General features: G+C 38.3%; 1 long non-coding RNA gene across 1 annotated transcript in view; it reads right to left on the bottom strand.

Moving 5' to 3' along the window:
- Positions 1-21603, bottom strand: part of LOC136855539 (uncharacterized) — a 41215-nt gene extending 19612 nt beyond the window's left edge. The window contains exons 1-2 of the long non-coding RNA XR_010858058.1: positions 21310-21603; positions 20269-20371 (exon numbers count right to left, since the gene is read on the bottom strand). This is a non-coding gene — a long non-coding RNA (uncharacterized lncRNA). The remainder of the gene's footprint in view (positions 1-20268; positions 20372-21309) is intronic.
- Positions 21604-21999: the final 396 nt, after the last annotated feature.

Raw genomic sequence — 21999 nt, forward strand, 5'->3', positions numbered from 1 at the left:
ATATTTATATTCCATACTTAACCACAAGGAAAATGAAACACTGGGTGGTGTAAATTCATACCAGTTTCGACTCTGAAAACTGCTCACATATCAAGTCGAAACCGGTCAGGATTGACACCCACTGTTTCAATATATATATATATATATATATATATATATATATATATATATATATATATATATATATATATATATATATATACATATATATACATATATATATACATATATATATATATATATATATATATATATATAATGCTTATGCCCAGACGAGTATCAACACAGTATTATGACACAGACGCGAGTGTCTGTGAATGTTATGGAAAAAGCCATATCGTTTGATTAAGCTCCCGGCCAGCGAGATGGTATTCCTTTTACTCTCCATATTCCCAAATGGATCGTCTCTTTACTTTTGTTTTCTTTCCCGTTTCTTTATATTGGTTATCTTTCTCTCTTTCATTCTCCAAGCATTCGTGTGTGAGTGTGTGTGTGTACTCTTATACATACGTGGGTGTATAAAACCAACGCATAAATTATACCAGAATCTAGAAACAAAAGAATCCCGTAGTAGAACCAAATCCATTCTGAGAAATTCAGAAACATCGACATTATATCCGAGGGAGAAAGATTCTCTCTTTTACATGAATCTAATTCTGTGTGGGTCTTTTAACGCCCGATTCCAAAACCAGGGAATCTCTGAAAGGTTATTCCAGATATTCCAGGATTATAATTCGATAATTATGGCTATATTCCGGGAAAGCGCCATCTGTCTTCGTGCTGCAGTTTTGGAAGTGTCCCACTAAGATCTCTTTCCTGGTATTGTTATGTGGGTGGAAAAATGGAACGATTTCCGAGAGAGAGAGAGAGAGAGAGAGAGAGAGAGAGAGAGAGAGAGAGAGAGAGAGAGAGAGAGAGAGAGAGAGGATACAATAATTCTTGAATTACAGTCTTGAATGAGAGAGAGAGAGAGAGAGAGAGAGAGAGAGAGAGAGAGAGAGAGAGTAAGAATAAAATAAGTCTTGAAGAGAGAGAGAGAGAGAGAGAGAGAAGTAGAGAATGAAATAAGTCTTGAATGAGAGAGAGAGAGAGAGAGAGAGAGAGAGAGAGAGCAATAATTCTTGAATCCACAGAGAGAAAGAGAGAGAGCGTTGTATGAAGTAAGAATAAAATAAGTCTTGAATGAGAGAGAGAGAGAGAGAGAGAGAGAGAGAGAGAGAGAGAGAGAGAGAGAGAGAGAGAGAGAGCAAGGAAAACAGCGGCGAGCATGTGTGTGTGTGTGCTGGCGAGCGATAGTAAGAGTGCTTGCGCGCTCCCACCCAAAATACCGGAGGTGTCGGTTGAAAAACGTGATAGAAATTTGCTGCCTGGATGAGCCGGCATAGGCTCTGGTCCGCCATGCATGCAAGCACAGGCTCCGTTAACTGCCTTGTTTGCTTTAGGAATTTGCATGAGCCGATACTCAGTCCCTGTTGTCCGCCTGTGCCACTCTGCTTGTGCATGATTGCAGGATGTGTGGTTCCTGCATAATATCTTGCTGGATTGCTTTTAATCCCAGTTATATAAAAAGTTTACAAAGAAAGCTCATATAAATGTGTAAATATCCGCCTACAAATAAGCGACGTGTGCTTGTGAGCAAAAGAATACGACCATTAAAAGTTAACGAAAGAGAAAATGAGTAAACTTTTCTTAGCAATGCCTGTCTCTTCATCCATGTGTGTGTGTGTGTGTAAGTGTGACACTTACCAAGGGGCTACCACAAATACACAAACGCACAAGAACAAACAAACAATCCCAAGAAAGCAAGGCAACAGACGGACATACACAAACTCGCCAACCATGAATATGACCTAATTTATCGCTACCTGCGGACTCTTCAGATCGAGAGAGAGAAAGAAAAGGGAGAAAAAAAAAGAAACCGAATATAAATGGCCTTAGAAATGCGAAATTTACGGTTATGTTTCAATGTTTTGCATTCATAGTTGCAAATGCAGCTGCTGCAATGCCTATAATAACTCTTTGCTAATTGCCATTATTGCAGGAGTCTGTGCTGTAAATGGTCAATATATCTTAGCTAACTTACGCAGTAGTTAAGCCAATTTAAGCCAGAGGGAGCGAACGATGAAATACGAAAAAGATATTTTATAAAAGAACCACTTGATATAGTGATGTCGTTATCATAAAAATAACAAATAATTCGTAAAGACAATCGTGAGTTTTTCTTTGTTTTTTTCATTTTTATTTGTTTTTGTTCCTTGAATATAGCCTGGTAATAACAGGCTTTTGCGGAATTTGTTAGATGGAAATGAATCATCAATTAGGGTAAATTTTAGCTGAAGTAATGTATTGGTGATATTGACATATATATATTAAGTAAAAGGGACAAGTTGAAGGCCTTACAGCACTCCAATGTTTTCTCTTTCCTTCGTAGATTTTGTCTATATATATATATATAATATATATATATATATATATATATATATATAATATATATATATATATATACTATATAAGGAACAGTTCTGCATTTTTAACTAAGTTCTCTTACATCCTTGCCATGTGCTTGCATGCAAATATAACCATCAGTAAGTGCTTGTTTCTTTTGCAGTATTCAGTGTGCCGTACCTACAAATACTTACATATATATACATATATATACATACATATATATTGATATATTATATATATAGGCAAAATATATAACATATTATTGATAGCTCTCTTTACAAATTTATCTTTCAACTCTCTGTAGCATGCATAATGTGGATTTGTTTCTCCAGTAATAATAATAATAATAATAATAATAATAATAATAATAATAATACATAATAATAATAATAAATAGCTGAAGTCTAGTAATAATTAATAGGAATAATGGAGACAAATCCGCAGTTTTGTATACGTACATATATTTAAAGACAGCTCTGTAGAGAGGCTTTCGGGAATCTGTTCGATTCCCCTTTTCAATCTCTGAGGTTGAAAGATTCCCGAAAGCTCTCTGTGGAGATTTATCTTTAAATGTATGTACAAAAACATAACGAATTTCATCCCAAAATCTGCACTGCTTAGAAACGGCCGGTGTATGACTGCTATTTTAAAATTACCAGTCGTTTGCATGTATGTGAAAAAAACCTGGCAAGGAATGACGTGTGGGTCTTATGCATACTGTGAGCATTGCTCAGTCGTACGAGAACGTGTGTAAAATATCTTCTAGTCGTTCTTTGCAATTTTAGTTTGACTCGGCTGGTCAAACTATAAACACGCGAAGTACGAACTTGAAAGGGAATCTGTCACTGGAAAGGAAACATGTACGTGCAAATGAAAAGTTAGGAAACTGCATTACTACCCAAAGGCCACCCGCCCCCCTCACTTTCATCGCTCTCCTACATAAAAGTAAAAATCAAATAAAACAACACTGGCATCAGGGGATCTGTCACGTGGATGTAGCTTTTTTCGGAGCTGCTGTTTAAATCCCTTGTTACTCTTGACGACCGAGGTAGTGTATACACACACACACACACATACACACAGAACAGCAGCAACAGCAGCAGCAAAAAAAACAGCTCGGTCTTATTGCATCAACCCTTGTTGCTGTAAACTAATGGATGGCGTTCAGACTTTCACGAGCGGCAATATCGCCCGGGTTATGGTGACGGGCGCCTGTCCTTCCTGATCTCTTGGAGGATAAACTACTGCGTATGGGCCAGGAGTCTCTTGTTCACCAGAGAGAGAGAGAGAGAGAGAGATCCTCTCCGTTTACGATTTGGTTTAGGAGGGAAAACATTTACTGAGTTTCGTGTCTACAGAGACGATGAAGATTGTATTCTTTCTAACAATTACATAAAAAACAAGACTTAAATCATTTGTACAGACCCAGAATGACTGCGTGGTTGAAACTCTCACTTATTTTCTTTCAACTTTTCAATCGACAACAGATCGCAAACTGAATTTTTTTTTACTCGGTATTAATATTAAGTCTTTTTAAAAAGTTTCTCTTTATCCTATTTATTTCTGACACTAAATCATCTCTTATTCTATTTTAACGAATTTTTTGCCTAGATTCAGGTCACCTTCATACATGAATTCATTTTTCATTTGTTCACTCATTAACCTCTAAGCAATCTCATTCACTGCAATCGAAAGTACGTTTGATATATTACCGTTTCTTTTTTTTTATTCTCATTCCTCAACAAACTTTTCCCTTCTATTGAATTAAACCTAACGAAGTTTAACTGTATCATCTACTTGTTCATTTGTATATAGCATTCACCATATATATATGCACACACACACACACACAGACTTAACATATCAGAGCCACTAATTCTTACGAGATTCCTTAAGGATCGAGAACCCGTGCTGGCACAAGGCCAGCTAATCTGACAACAAACAAACAAACAAACCCCTTATCCTGTATTCATGACGGACAAGACGAGATAACCGCGTGATCCTGAGAATTCCTTTGTCGGGGGTAACCCGGTAAAGGCTAGATTGTGGGTGATGGAAGCTGGCAGTCTGGGCCCTTGGAGATTGTGTGGGTGGGTGGGTGGAGTAGTGGTTTTGTGTGTGTGGGGGAGGGATATTCCTTAGGGATTCCGGTGGCCAGAGGAAAGCTAGGATGGGGGGAAGGGAGTGGGGCAATACTTCAGAGGATGTATCTGGCAACAGTGATGCTGACGAAGAATCTCCCATCGCTCTGGCTTTGTGGCTCAGAGGACCTGGAGTCCCAACCGACATATCTCACCGTATCTACCACTTCCGCCTCCTCCTCCTCCTCCTCCTCCTCCTCCCCCTCCTCCTACTGCATCTCATTCCACGCTTTCCCGCCTGTGTGTGTCTCTCTCTCTCTCTCTCTCTCTCTCTCTCTCTCTCTCTCTCTCTCTGTGTCTCTCTCCTCTTGACACAGTGCGGCTCTAAACTGCGTGAAATGATTCAGCCTTAACGGCTCCCTCCGAGGAAGTGGGCGGCCTTTTCGGGAGGGGGCCGAAGGGCGTAGTAAAATATATAGACACGCCGAAGACGGGTGATTACGACGGCCGTAGGGGAAACCTTATCGCAGTATAACGACCGTTAATGATGTAAGGGGCGCATCAAGACCGTCATCAAGTGAGGTCGATGATTTGCTGTTAACGGATACGTACCTTATTTTCCGCTGGATTAACGATGCTTATGAAGACGTTACTTGGTGAGAGGAGAGAGAGAGAGAGAGAGAGAGAGAGAGAGAGAGAGAGAGGGTAAAAGCATCAATTACAGCTCGTGTTTTAATGGTGTATCATTTCAGCCAATCAGAGATCGTGCATTTAAATGAACATTCATTTCCTTCATAAAAGATAAAAAAGACAATCTGAAATACATGCACATATAGCAGACAAGCATCAGGACAAGATTTGGATTAAAATCTGCATGTCAAGTTAATTGATATCTGCCTGATCTATAGTGTTCATTCAGATCTTAACAAATCACGCAACAACATTCCAATATGTTTGCTGACTGAGCAAAAGTTCCTCTTAGCAAGAGGGAAGATTTAATCTAATAACGCCACGCGGTAAAATAAATGTATGAAATTGATGAAGCTTCGTCCAGGGTGACAGAGAGAGGTCAAATGTTATTGTCTCCCACAATGCAATGCAAATCACAGGGAAATGTCTCTTATGAACATGCACGCAAGCAAGCAACTGAACACAATGTATAAACCTGTGCATTGTCTGTCCTCATTCAGAAGATGAACCCTATTCAGATGGAACAAGCCCACCACAGGGGCCACTGACTTGAAATTCAAGCTTCCAAAGAAATAAACAAACAAAATAAAGATACCATATTTCGGGTAGTTCGAGAAGATCAAATCTCAATACAGAATCCCAGACATTCGGTAAACATCGCTGGCACTCATTCATCCATTGAATCTCTCTCTCTCTCTCTCTCTCTCTCTCTCTCTCTCTCTCTCTTCCCCCCATGAAGGCGAAGGAGACAGAATGAAAATGGGCCGAATTTCAAAACTATAACACTCACAAATTTCAGAACTATAACATTCACAAATTTCAAAACTGTAACACACAAATTTCAAAACTATACCACTCACTAACAGAACTGAATTGAATATAGAATTTAGGCTAAAGACCCAAGCACTGGGACCTATGAGGTCAATCAGTGCTGAAATGGAAAACACTTGATCTCGAGAGCCTACTGCTTTTGGGGTTGGGAGTAGGGACCCTGGATTGATTGATTGATTATGAAATTAGGTCTTTAAGACCAAGAGCCGGAACCCATCAGGACTATTCAGCGCCGTAATGAAGGTGAAATATATATATTAATGATATGATTGATAATGACATACTAGTATAATTCAGTGTTAAAATATGAACGTAAAAAATGAAGAATATTAGATAGAAGCTGGCTGGCAGTTGCTCAAGGAGGTTAGATTCGATCATGCAAATCTAATTAGTAAAACATTTTTCATCTGAATTGGACATAATTATCCAGAGAACAAAGATTCAGTGAATTCATACCGAATTATGAAACACACAAGGGATTTCATAGTTGCTTTGCTTCCTTGATATTCGTGAATTACACGAACGAGACAAATCACTTTCCAAGGTTTTTCAAGAATCTCTTAACATTTTACTTCCGTTCTGTATCCTATTTTCCCTTAATTTTTTTTTTTTTATTTATTTTTCTACCACATTTTCCCAACCATTATTTCCGGAGAACTTTTCTTGGTAAGTCATGTGAGTAACTACATCAATGACAAACATTGCATACAACACATCACCAACACATTATTATCCCTCTTACCATCAGAACTGTCATGAATACAGTTCTGGCAACACAAGTACCACCCCAAGGCCAATGCCACCCCAACACTAGTGCCACCCCAACACAAGTGCCAACCTAACACAAGTGCCAACCCAAACACAAGTGCCAACCCAAACACAAGTGCCACCCTAACACAATTGCCTCCCCAAACACAAGTGCCACCCCAACACCAGTCCCACCCCAACACAAGTGCCACCCCAACAAAAATGCCTCCCCAGCACAAGTGCCACCCCAACACAAATACCACCCCAACACAAGTGCCACCCCAACATAAATGCCTCCCCAACACAAGGTGCCACCACCCCACCCCACAACAAATACCACCCCCAACACCAGTCCCACCCTAACACAAGTGCGACCCCAACATAAATGCCTCCCCAACACAAGTACCACCCCAAACACAAATGCCACCCCAACACAAGCGCCACCCCAACACAAGTACCATTGATAGTGCCAACAACAACATGGCTTCGCAAAAATACGGAGGGCTTTTACTGATAGAAGTATTACATAAACAGAGAGAGAGTCGTCGAGAGCACAACAAACATCAGAGGAACCGATCGGACATGGGTTATATAATGAAGCCGCGGTATGCCGGAACACACACGTCCCAAAGACCTGAGTTTTAGCCAAACATGAATGCGACCAGACGTGATGTTTCTCTTGTCAGTGCGGTGTTGCTGTTCGGTTTATAGGCAAGTTATTCTATTTGTTTTTCCTTTTTTTTTTGCATTCGACTACAATGGTTTCTTTTCCTGGTTGGGAAATTATTGATAGTTTTATTTAGTTAATGTAATTTAGAATAAATTGTAATGGGTAACGACGATTTTTTATGTAATTTCATTTTTATATCTGATGAGGTGATGAGGTTGGACTTAATCTTTATATATTTATATATACTTATATTTAGGTTATGTATACAGATATAGACATAATATATATATACAGTATGTATATATATATATATATATATATATATATATATATATATATATATATATATATGTATATATAATATATATATATATATATAATTGATGAGAGAAGCTTTAGAAGGAACTTGAAAAACTATTATTTATACTAATGGAGTGATACATAGAACTGTTAATTGCAGATGGCACAGGCATAGGAATGGAGGAAGGAGGTGGTCTATAAGAAAACCATGAATAATATATATATTCTATAATGGAAGGAAGCTTTCTTAACAGAAGTCCCCCCTCAAAAAAAAAAAAAAACAGAATTCCAACTTTGCTTAAAAGTGTGACTAATACATAAAATCATAATCACTCATGGAAGGAGAAGCATGAAAAATAAAGCTGGATAACCTACGAAAATATTTCTACTCAACAAGATTGGAGGAGAATTTGTCTTGTGATTATTTTAGTAGAGTAGTCAGATGCATTACTCCATAAAAAAAAACAGGCAGGAGTTAACAAAAAGGAGTTGGAGGTGGAGGCAGGCAATGTTGGAAAGGCTAATGGTGACACTCGCCAAATCATCGTCCACTGAGATTGTCATTGCAAGCCACAGATGTTGTAAGTTCTCCAAAGGCTGCTGCCTTGCAGAGTGTTATTTCCTCGCGGTCAAGCTGTTTATTTACAGAGGAACCAGTTGTACTCAAAGAACACTGAACACTCCGAGCGCTGATTGGCTCTCTCCTCACAAGAACAAAAGCACTGAGTATAGCAACGGCCTCTGACCCTTATAACGACCGCTGCTGGTACGTAGACGCCTCTTATTTTCCATAACGAAAACACCTCGTAATGTGTCTCTGGATGCAAGATACGCGGTCACCCGCGAAATACTTTGCATTAAGTGCAATTTTTCACCATAATGGAAGCGGCGCATAGCATCATTCTTGATGCCTCGTTTTTCTCGAATGTTGAGGGAGATGTCTCTTGTTTTCAACCTGAATATCGTTAGTATAATGGCGCATAGCATGTTTATCGAGTCACATTATATTTTGACATCTGGTTTAAAAGGATAATGCGAACTAGGCTAAAAGTGGCCAAAAAGATTTACTAACTGGTTTGAACATTTTTATCAACGATAAATCATACGGCAGACAAAGGCTACAGGGAAATGACCTCTAGAGAATTGTATTTACACAACTTAACAAAAACATTTTAGCGGTCTGGCTAAGTGACAAGCGAAACCACGCATTTCACAAACTGCCTGAAATTTCAGGCAGATAGCGAAATGCACTTAGGGACATCTGATCCCCCCAGGGAATAGTACTAAACACGGCGAAATACATTTGACCCCCAAGGGCTAGCACTAAACACGGCGAAATACATTTGACACCCCACCATGGGGTTGGCCTATCCTATAACGTTGCCAAAAGCACGATTATGGTTAACTGTAACCTTAAACAAAATAAAACCTACTGAGGCTAGAGGGCTGCAATTTGGTAGGTTTGATGATTGGAGGGTGGATAATCAACAAAACAATCTGCAGGCCTCTAGCCTCGGTAGTTTTTAAGATCTGAGGGCGGACAGGAGAAAGTGTGGACAGAAAAAGTGCGGACAGATAAAAGTGCGGACAGAATAAAGTGCGGACGGACAGACAAAGCCGGCACAATAGTTTTCTTTTACAGAAAACTGAAAAAGGGCAAACAAGAAACAATATGACGAAAAAGAAGGAATTTCCCGAGGCCGCCATTGTACACTATCCACTTTGAGAATTTATGTCAAGAGGCGGAAGAGGGGGGAGGGGGGGATGAAGAAGGAAAATATAAGGAGAATAAACGGCAGAAAGAGACGGAACAGTAAAGGAAAACTACGCAAGTGGGGAGCCAATAACTTCTGGTAAAACTGCTTGAAGCATCGGGCACCAACGGCCGCTGGAAAATACTTATTATCGTCTCGTTCTCTCTCTCTCTCTCTCTCTCTCTCTCTCTCTCTCTCTCTCTCTCTCTCTCTCTCTGCATTCCCTTATTCTTCTTTCTTCTGTTTAGGTAAAGTCTGTTTCCTTTCTAACCTTTTTTAAAGTAGATCTTGTCACTGGATATTTCGTAAGCAACTTATGCAATGTTCATATTTTAGTTTTCTCAAAAATAAAAACTGATATTCTGTCAGCCCTCAGATCTTAAAAACTACTGAGGCTAGAGGGCTGCAAATTGGTATGTAGATCATCCACCTCAATCCATCGAACATGCCAAATTGCCTCAGCCCTCTGGCCTCAGAGTTAAAGTTAGCCATGCTCTTGCGTCAGCACCGTTACCAGGATTTAAAAGTTAGCCACCACCTTGAAACTTGAAATTTTTTTATTGAACTGCCTTTAAGTTTGCTTCTGTTGTTGGAAGGAATTTGGTTTTTCTAATCATAAACCTGGGTAAACATAATAATAATAATAATAATAATAATAATAATAATAATAATAATAATAATAATAATGCTTTTTTAAAGTCTCTCTTGTCCTAACGCGTTAATTCGCAGAGTTCCAATAATTCTAGCAAACTTTTTTCTTTTGCAATAAGCATTCCTCCACTGTATGATAGCTAACATTTCCACACATATACTGTAATTCCTTCCGACTTAATTGGACCATTTTTCTCTTATAACACTGATATTCTTTACAAATTTTACGTCCGCATTTTTCCATGAACTCTCTTAATTAGGGGAAATTTTTGGGGAACATTATTTTCGTTTCAGAGCTAAAAAAAAAAGTCGTGTAAACTTTTCTCTTTCTTTTAATACTAAATAATATTTCTGTGATATTCTAGGAGCGTCAGGATTTTTCATTTATTTCTTTGGCACAGAAGTTTAGTTCTGAAGATATTCATGCCGGCAGTTTTTCCTCATTAATTCTGATATTTGCTGTAAAGTTTTGCGGCGAAGTGTGTCTCTCTCTCTCTCTCTCTCTCTCTCTCTCTCTCTCTCTCTCTCTCTCTCTCTCTCTCTCTCTCTCTCTTTTACACACATTTATCTGACGGACCCCAGGTACAAGAAATTTTATAAAGAAAAAACACTGCTGAGAATCTAATGAATATAAAAAAAATTTCGTTTTAAGAGTATTTCTCTTCACCCGATACGTTTTCCTAGTAAGATTCAATCATGAATAATCTTATTAGAAATGAATTACACTTCTGGCAACACAAGTGCCACCCCAAAACAAGTGCCATCCCAACACAAGCACCACCCCAACGCAAGTGCACCCCAACACAAATGCCACCCCAATGTAAATGATACCCCAATGCAAGTGCCACCCCAACGCAAGTGCCACCCAAAGACAAGTGCCACCACAACACAAGTGCCACCCCAATGCGAGTGCCACCCCATATACATAATACGTATAAATATGTATGTATAAGAATATATAAAATATACACACACTAGACCTTTCGCCTCTTTTTCCATAGACTTAAGTGGGACCTGGTATATCACCGCGCGGGGGGGGGAGGTCCTCTATTCGAAAACTGCGTCTGTCAATCACGTCGGATTGCTTGCAAGCAACACCATCTTCCGCTACCTCATCGAGGGCGCATGAGTTTCCTCCAATTTTTTTAATGGAGTTCTCCATCGACGATACATTTAAATATTTAAGTATTAATTCTTTTTTTATTTCGTCCACACTGATGGGTTGATAATGCATCCAGGCATGTTTAAACGGCATATGAATAAAGGCCAAGCGCTGAGAACTATGAGGTCATTCAGCACTAAAGCGGAAATTGACAGTAAGAAGGTTTGAGAGGTGTAACAGCAGGAAAAGCCTCTTGCAATTGCACTACGAAGCAATTGTTTAAGAGGGTTGAGGAAAGTCAGATGGAAGAAAGATAATATGAACGGAAGTACAGTAAAAGGAATGAAAGAGGTTGCAGCATATATGGACCATGAAAGGCACGCTGCAAAGACCCTTCAGAAATGCCTACAGTGCACCACGTGAGGTGCACTGACGGCACTACGGAGGAAAAGGGAGGTTAGACACGAGGGAAGGAAGTACTGTATTGATTGGTGCGTAAGCTCATCAAAGGGTCCCTTATTCAATTTAGATCACAGGGCGAGTCATTAGCAAGGCACACAACAGTTCAGAAGGACAACATCAAAAGAAAGATGGGAGGAGAGTGGTGGCGTGTTGGCTAACGAGATGTTAACAATGTATATATATATATATATATATATATATATATATATATATATATATATATATATATATATATATATATATATATATATATATATATATATTTATATATATATAGTACATATATATCTATATATTTATATATTTATATATATAATTATATATATATATTATATATATCTACTATCATATATATATAATATATATATATGTATAATAAATAAATATATATATACTTTATATTTATACATACATATATATATATATATACATACATATACACTGTATATATAGTGTAATACTGTACATAGATTGTAGTTTTATTTTATTTCAAAAGTACTTCTATATGAAGTGTGTAATACATGGACTGTGCTAATTTTTATCTCATTTCAAAAGTGCTTTAAACAGACTGAAGACCTTCATAATTTACACTGGCGTTCTAGACCTCATGGCAGTGGTCCCTTCTGGCTGAATACAAAGAAAAACGGGGAATACTGTCATTCAAGTTACAAAATGCATAAAGAAATGGTATGTCTTATATTTCCTTACTCATGATTCATGGATACCTGAAAACTGTATCACTGAATAATAAAAATATCCTAAAAATAAAACACGAACTTTAGACATACTGCAAAATATGAATCACGCAATGACAAAGAAGCCGTGAATTTTATTTGTTGACAATTTAAAGTAATATGAAAAACATTAACCTGACTACAAAAAGTCCTGCTGTGATAGGACACCCCAAAGCTTAATGAAAGACCAAATGAAACAGTACAAAATTCTCCAAAACTGACACAGTTAAAAGTCGTATTAATTACGTATAAAAAGATAAGCTACAAAAAAAAATTTGAAAATGGAGTAGGAAAAACGAGCGGGGGACATGATAAAAAAAATTCCGAGAATAAAAGGAGAGAAAAGAGAAGAGGGATGATCATAATCTGAGGGGAATAATGGAAGCTCTTGCAATTTTACGATGAAGAGTGTTGATTAAGGTGAGGGAAAATTGGTATTAGAAAATGGAACAGGAGAAAAATAGGACAACTTCGAAAGAAGGTCCGATGATGATATCTGATGAAGTTCGGGCAGAATTAGCGGGAGAAATATTAACACCAGATGAAAAGAAGCAGAGAAGAATGGAGAGAAATGTAGATGAGAAAGGGAAATCATTGAAGGGGTAGAAATGGCAATGTTAAGAGTGATAAGGCGCATATATAAAATGCAAAGAAGAAAAATGGTGGTGGTACATGTTTCACTGAATGATGTTCTGACTTTCATATTATAGCACAGCATATTTTTTTTATATTCAACCCATTTCCGAGAGGCAGACGCTATCAATATGCTTTAAGATTACTTTTTACTCATTTAGCTTAACTATTCCTCCTCCTCTTTCTTCTACTCCTCCTCCTCACCTCCCTTTATTCCGACTGTCATTTTCTCTTGACCTTTTAACTCCTTTTCTCTCATTTTACTTCCTCATTCCCCCATTCTTCTTTACCTCATGACTTCCTTACCTCATTTGTTACTCCCCATCTATTGTTCTCTATTATCTCCCTCTTCATATACTCATCTATTATTTTTGTTCTCTCTTATCTCCCTCCTCATATACTCATCTATTGTCCTCTCTAATCTCCCTCCTCATCTCTCTCCCCATCTATTGTCCTCTCTCATCTCCCTCCTCATCTATTGTCCTCTCTCATCTCCCTCCTCATCTCTCTCCCCATCTACTGTCCTCTCTGTCTCCCCTTAGTTCCACCTTTAGCATAATGAGCCCAGAAGCTTTGGCTGATTCAAATGGATCCAGTGCTCCAACCACCTATGGTGACACATACAAGGATAAGGGATTAAGCTATGAATATTAATGAGTGCCGAACAGAAGGCGGGGATGACTAATTGTCAATCCCTCGGTTTAATTGGTGCACGTCAGTCGGGTGTCCCTGCCTCTCTCTCTCTCTCTCTCTCTCTCTCTCTCTCTCTCTCTCTCTCTCTGCCTGTCTGTGAAGTCTCATACCTGGTTTATGTATATTCATTTGTTTGTTCCTCTCTCTCTCTCTTTCTCTCTCCCAATCACACTGCAAAGAACCTTAAGTAATGCCTACAGTGCACCGCATGAGGTGCACTGACGGCTCTAACCCCACCCCTCTACGGGAAGGGATGCTTAAATACCTTTATGACCAGCTGTATGCTCCGGTCTCCAGAGTTTTGTCTCCCTCGAGCTGCCAGAAGTATTCTTGGAAATACCCTTTTTAATCTACTGAGCCCTTAGCGTTTAGGAATATATCGCACATTCGCCAGGTGACAAAACTCAAAAAATATTTTTTTAGTTTTTTATACCAGCAGATAGCCCGTCCTTTGCTCCATATGGTGGTAAAAACGTCTTATTTGTATTTGCAATACTGACCGCTAAAGGGCATGACATGTCACTATTACACTGTAGACAGTACAGAGTTTTTTAAACTTGAAATGGCTTCTCCTGAAAATTAGCAATTTTTGAGTTATGTTACTCTTCTGGCAAACGAGCGAAATTGTGTATCTTTGGTAATAAAATCATCACTCCAATAGTGGCTTGTCATCCGCCCACCTGTTTTCATGGTATCATTGAATTTTTTTAGTTCTGCGCAAAAATCCCCTCAGAGAAAAGCTTGCCAATGAGCCTAGTGTAACTTTTAGCATATTTTGCCACGGAATGCTGGGCTGTTAGGTTGACGTTAACCCTCCCTTTCCAGATTGTGTGTGTGTGCATGTGTGTGTGCGTGTGTGTGTGTGCAAACACCTGACAACTAAAAGCGGAAAAAAAGATAAAAAATAAAAAAAAAAAGCCTGGAAAGCGAAGAATAAACAAAAGAGGAGCAGCGCGAGAGAAGCGCAAGAGTAGCAGCGAGGACCGAAGACAATTCATTAAATTTCCATCCCAACGGCGCCATTAGCACAGACTGAGGTTCGATTCGCCTCGCCGCACTCGGCCCATTTACAGTTGGGCAAACGAGCAAAGTTCGGACGTTAAACTTCCGGAAACTCTTATTGTAGCAGAGATTACGAGGACGATCACTGTAAGAGAGGATAATGACAGCGGCGATTACCATAATGGTGATGACGGAGGTGGTGGTCTCGTAATGATAGTGATAAGATTGGCTCTTCTTCACCTGGGTACAAACTGATGGACAAATGTCCCAAATAAGTTGAGTCGAGTTGAATATAGAATTTAGGCCAAAGGCCAAGCGCTGGGACCTATGAGGTCATTCAGAGCTGAAACGGAAACTGTAAAAAGGTTTGAAAGGCGTAACAGGATTAAAACCTCAAAGCAGTTGCACTATGAATCAATTGTTAGGAGAGGATTGAGGAAAGTAAGATGGAAGAAAGAGAAAATGAAAGGAGGTACAGTACAAGGAACGAAAGGGGTTGCAGTTAAGGGGCCGAAGGGACGCTGCAAAGAACCTTAAGTGATCCCTACAGTGCACCACATGAGGTGCACTGACGGCACTAGCCCCCTACGGAGTGTCCCAAAAAGGTCGGTTTTGTGATGCTTTTCTTTCAGGATTTCTTCCTTCCATTGGCTCTGCTTTGAAGTCCTCACTCCTTCTCCTTTATTATTTGCATTCCCCTATTCCATCCCACACTTTTCTCCTTTTCATTTTCCCTTCTTTCTTATCTCCCTTCTTTCTTATCAAGTCACATCTTTATTCACTGGCTCCTCTTCCATTTTCATTTGATTCCACTTCATATACTTTCTCTTGCCCCTCTTGTCTTGTCATATCACATTACATTCAAAGAAATTTAGCATTCTGAAATGCGTGATCTCCTAGTGGCAAGACTGAAGTACCCCGTACCTCACGAAGTTGACTGAGATGGCGATAGTTTCAACAAAGTAAGGGCCAAGCCCACAGATGGTCGTCAGAACCCAGGACTCTCTAATAGGAGCCAAGCCCACAGACCATGGGCCACCAAGGCTCCCTAAGTAAGAACCAAGAACACAGACAGTCAGACCAAGGCCCACCAATGCTCCCTAAGTAAGAGCTAAGACCACAGGCGGTCAGACCAAGGCCCACAAAGGCTCCCTAGGTAACAGCCAAGACAGCAGACGCTCAGACCCCCTTCACAACCAACCGCTTCTCCCAAACGAGCGAAGTTCGGACGTTAAACTCTCGGAAACTATTAATGTAACAAAGATTACGGTGACGATCACAGTAAGGGATGCTGGAGGCGACTGAGATTAGACTAATGGCTAGAGCGGAGGTGGTCCTGGCGGCAGGGACACTTGGCGCAAATTCAGCAAAAATGACGGTCCTAGGACCATGGCAAGACCTAAAGAAATACCCTACCTCTCTCTCTCTCTCTCTCTCTCTCTCTCTCTCTCTCCAAGAATCAAACATCGTCCTTTGACAGAATGATTTAAACATGAATGCTTGAAAGTTCTTGATAAGGGAGTGGATGATGGACGAATCTATGACATAATAGACATATTCTCTCTCTCTCTCCTTTCCCTTCCAAACTTCTCTCATCATTCTCTCGTTCCCCCTCCCCCACTCCTCTCTTCCTTTCTCTCTTCTTCCCACGGGCATTCATATCCTGTCTCCGAGGCTGGCAGGTTTCGTAACGCGGCAGCAGCTCATCACTAAAATATCACTTTTTTGCTTTCTGGGGAAACTTCAGTCGGAGTAATATTGCTGTTGATCAATCCACTCGCATTTTTCGTGAACGCAAACTATTCTTCCTTTTGCCACTGATAATTATCCGTTATACAGGTAAACTGAATTTATCTGAATGTAGAATTTAGGCCAAAGGCCAAGCACTGGGGCCTATGAGGTCATTCTGCGCTGAGAAAAGAGCAATTATCGCTCCATTGCGAGGTTTTCCTCCTGTGACACCTTTCAAACCTTCTTAATAATTGTCAATTTCCCTTTCAGCGCTGAACGACCTCATAGGTCCCGGCGCTTGGCCTTAGGCCTAAATTCTATATTCTATTCTAACCAAGTCATCTTTTCAAGTTCAAACTTCACTTAAGGGTCACTCCAGGACCAAGAATCCGAGCTGGCATAAGGCCCACTTAGTCTCCAATAAGAGCAGCAACAACATTCCAATTCAATACTGACCCAACAGCAGAAAGGATCAAGTCATTGGCGGCACAATCGAGTTTTCTGTACAGCGTATAATCAATGCCACCAAAAATAGGCCCATCTTTCGTTGGTCTCAGTATAATGTTGTATGAGCCTTTAACCACGGTCCAGGTGGTGGCTTATCCATAAAACTTTAACCGAATATATAACTTTAAAATAAAAAACTACTGAGGCTAGAGGGCTGCAATTTGGTATGTTTGATGATTGGAGGTGGATGGTCAACATAGCAATTTGCAGCCCTCTAGCCTCAGTAGTTTTTAAGCTCTGAGGGCGGACAGAAAAAAGTGCGGACGGAAATTAAAAAGAAAATATAATAATAATAATAATAATAATAATAATAATAATAATAATAATAAAACAAAATATGGTGTTCATTAAAAAGATTATACTTTATGGCCATCTTTCAAATGTATTTTTTATAGTTCTTAAAGTCACCTCCTGACAAATTTGTTGCATAAATATTATTATTATTACACAGAATAAATAACCGATAAAAAAATATACTGCGCGCAAAGCAGTCATTGTAAGAGTCTTGGCTCTAATATTAGAAGGTTGGCCAGGAAATTTCGTTTTCTTTAAACGCAAATGGAACGATTTCTTTTAAACCTTCAGCATAAACTACTATAAATGTGACCAAACCTGGATGCTCTGACAATCCATTTTACTTTCTGCTTAAAACTGAAGACTTATATACTTTATTATTTTATTGCGATTTATAAAAGATAATTCTCATAAATCGTAAACTAACCTTGCGTTCGATTGCGTCTCATATATTAGAATAGGAAAATATGTAAAATAAAAAAAATTAGGGGAGTGAATATGCAGATTTGGGTTTTTACTTACTTATAACATGACAGAAATTACAGGAAATTATATTTGACTTGAAGTATCCTCAGAGAGAGAGAGAGAGAGAGAGAGAGAGAGAGAGATTGTTTCGTTCAGAAGATTACACTGGATAACTGAAAATCGTTGGCCTAACAGTGTTTGTTAGTCTGGGGCACAGTTTGATCTCCCTTCCTAACATTTTGGCTTCTCCTTTTCCAAGTTATTTTATTTACCCTATCTTTATTCATGTATTTACCTATTAAATGTCCCTTTTTACTTAATACTAAAGGTAATGATCCCTACAGACATATCTTCAGAAAATGGGTTTTTGTCTCGACCAGCCAATGAGAAACCATCTGATGTTCATGGACGACATCGAGCTGTATGGTAAGGGCATCAAGGAAATAGATACCGTAATCCAGACTGTAAGGACTGTATCTGGGGACATCAGGATGGAGTTTGGAACAGAAAAATGCACCAAGGACAACATACAAAAAGGCAAAGTGACAAGGATTGAAGGGATAAAGCTGCCCAACGGGAACAGCATCAAACACAAATACCTTGGAATAATAGGAGAGGATATAAAACACCAACAGATGAAGGATACAGTCAGGAAAGAATAAATGCAGACTTAAGACGATACTCAAGTCAAAAAATCGAAATAAGAAGGATATGGAATATGCCAGTGGAAATTGTAAGCATAATCATAAGAACACTAGACATGTTCCCAAGATCACTGAAAAGGAATCTGGATGCTGAAGTAGCTCCAGGACTCATGCAAAAAAGTGTGCTACCAGAAACAGCGCACATAGTGAGAAAAGTGATGGACTCCTAAGGAGGCAGGATGCAACCCGGAACACCACACTATAAAGAAAACCACCCAGTCAAACAGGATGACTGTGATAGACCAAGAAAAAAAAAATAATAACAATAATAATAAGCTCTGGATAAGACTAGCAGATGTTAACATCAAAAGAGGAATCTTTCAAGGCGACTCACTGTCCCCACTACTCTTCGTAGTAACCATGATTCCCATGACAAAAGTACTGTATTGCAGAAGATGGATGCTGGGTACCAACTCAAGAAAGAACTATCTGATGTTCCAAGACGACAACCCCCTTTCATTCCTTTTGCAGTACTGTCCCCCCACTCACATTCACTATCTTCCATCTTACTTTCCACCCTCTCCTAACAATTGTTACATAGTGCAACTGCTCGGTTTTTCTCCTGTTACACCTTTAAGACCTTTTTACTTTCAATTTTCTATTCAGACTTGAATGACCTCTTAGGTCTCAGCTCTTGGCCTTAGGCCTAAATTTTGATATTCCGTCCATGCAGTAAACACATTATAATATACATGTTCAGTGTTTTCTTATAAATATTTATGACTGGCATGATCTTTGGTATCAGATTCATTGCTTGAGGTTAGGCTCCCTGCTTTGTTGCAAGATTAGAACTGTCTCCAGCATTCCATTATTGCTAAACACTGATGACCTTCACTTTAGAAAAGGAGATTGAATTTTATGTCACAAGTTTCTCTCTCTCTCTCTCTCTCTCTCTCTCTCTCTCTCTTTCTCTCTCATGAAATGGAATTGCAACTATGAAAAAGTTGACAGTAACTCCTCAACTTGATGGACTTCATTAGTGGACATAGTTACTTACGGCAACCCCATTACAACTATTTTTCCCTATGCTACCATTTCAGACATACATTTTTAGATGTGGCTCTTCAAGTGCATGTCAAGTTTAAAATATATGCTGGTTTAGGTTAGGAACTATGTGGAATTACTGTTAAATAAAAGATACCTGAAAAATATTCAAGTGCATGCTGTGATATGGGATTTTTGTTACTTCATGGATCTTGTTAATCAGAAAGGCCAGTTCCCTAAAGTGTCTGTTAAATTGAGGTGCTACTGTATTTTAAAAATACGTGTGATAGTAACAGCTTGCTTATAAAATCAAGAGTTGTATTGATTTTATATCATACTGTACTTAAATAGACATGAAGAGTACAGTAACCGACTTACAAAAAATTCAACATATAAACGGCCATCTGGAAAGTAACTCATTTTAAGGAGGGTGGTTTCTGTAGTTCAAAAATAATGGTCATTCAAGTCTGAATAGAAATTTGAAAGTTAAAGGGTCTTAAAGGTCTTTTCTCATCTGTACCATAAAAATACATTTACTGAACATAAAAATACTTCAGTTTGGGGGGCCAAACCTTATAACCATAAAACTTTATTTCCATACTTGTATATACAAGTGTAGGTAAAACCAGAAATTACAGTGTTTATGGCAAAAATACACCACTGCATATAATGCAGATTTTTTTGCACTTGCATATACCCTTTAGATATCAATGGATTAATGAGCTTATTCCAAAATTATCAAACCAAAAAATCAAAATAATGTTCAAAATTATTCATAAACTTACCCATTTCAATTGTCCACAACATCCGATCACTTCATTACAAAGCTGTTTCTATTCAAACAAGCAAAACGACCGCAGGTCTTCAAGAAAAGACAAGTCAGGAAACCTGAAAATAAGAGTATATAAATTACTTATTCACAAAAGATTTGATACAAATATTAATATATAAATAAGTCTCAAACTGCAAGGATTAATTGACTAACTTATGGTCACTAAAACAGGTTTCAAAACTTCAAGGAATTATGCTTTACAATTCCTCTGAAGAAATGTTAGCCACTCACTGCAGTCTGTTATATTGTCACAAAAACTGAATCATTATTTACCTCTTTCCTTCAAAGCTAAAACAAACAATGCTGTGTCCTTCTATACATAAAACACTTTTACCTTAGCACTAAAGTGCTAAGGTAAATAATAACCTTAATGCCCAATGCAACTAGGTGTAACAATAATTAGCTTATATGTTAACTTCTGACATTAGGCTAAATATCCTACAATCTTGTCTAATAACCAAGAATTTTCTCTAATACAGACCTTAACAGGTATTTTTCACTTCAAACAGCAAAACTATCTTAAACTATTCAAGCCTACTAACCAATAGACTAACCTAGGAAGTACCTTAAGATTAAACTTTGCCTACTAGGCTATAATTATTCAATATATATAGATATTCTAATGCAGACTGAGTATACTTACATAAATTAAAGAAGTATGAATATATTTGTGATGATTTAGTTCATGCTTAAATTTGCTATTCGTCCTTAACCATGAACCCCAAAAGCTAATATGATTAACTTCCACTAAAAACGGCATACGAGAATTCATGTTAAAGCGACATATCTGCTATTATAATTTGAGTTAAGCATTATAGTAGTGTAATTTAGTCCTAAATATGCCCCTGAGTCACTCAAATAGGTAGTAAATGTCCTATTTCCCGCTAGCCTCAACGTGCCACGTTAACATTCGCCGTTTGTCCTTAACCGCGAACTCCACAAGCTAGTATAATTGAAATTAACTTAAAACGCCACCTGGGCGTTAATTACATACCTGGCGTGGTGTAATTTGAATCAAATTATACCATCAAGTCACTTCATAACGGTACTTAATGTCTTTAGGCTTAAATATGGCCAAGGTAGAACCGGCATGGCTTCCTCTCGTCTCTTCAAACTCGGCAGTTTTATTCCTTATATCACTTAAACATGGCGTTTTTATTCTATTTTCTACGTATTTCTTTAATTCCGCCATGTTTATACGCACTTTATTGTCCATTTATAACCAAATTAACGAGATATGGCCGTAAATACAGTCACAATTCGCCCCTCACTTTCGTACGTTCTTAACTCAAGATGAAAACAAAGTGACGTCACATGTGGATGGTTGCTAGGCAACGAGAGAAGACGCGGGGGAAAACACTTTTTGAAAGTAAATAAAAGAAAAAAGGAAATTAAGAGGTAATTAAGACATTCAGACTCGATAAATTGTTATATTTATAACAAATAATTAATAATAATCATAATTCATAGGTGTATTTAACCGTGCGCGGGAGCAAACACGCTATATTTAGCCAAATTTTAGAAAGATGGCATCCCTATGTTATCAGACCACTCACTAGTTCTCGTCCAAAAATAGAGGAAATGAAAAGAAAATACGAAAGTAATTAAGTTATTCCGATCTATTTTGTTGTAAAATAATAAAAATATAATCAATAATAAATTTATAATTTAAAATTATTTTATC

This window comes from Macrobrachium rosenbergii, chromosome 31, assembly GCF_040412425.1.
Source record: "Macrobrachium rosenbergii isolate ZJJX-2024 chromosome 31, ASM4041242v1, whole genome shotgun sequence".
Classification (NCBI taxonomy): Eukaryota; Metazoa; Arthropoda; class Malacostraca; order Decapoda; family Palaemonidae; genus Macrobrachium; species Macrobrachium rosenbergii.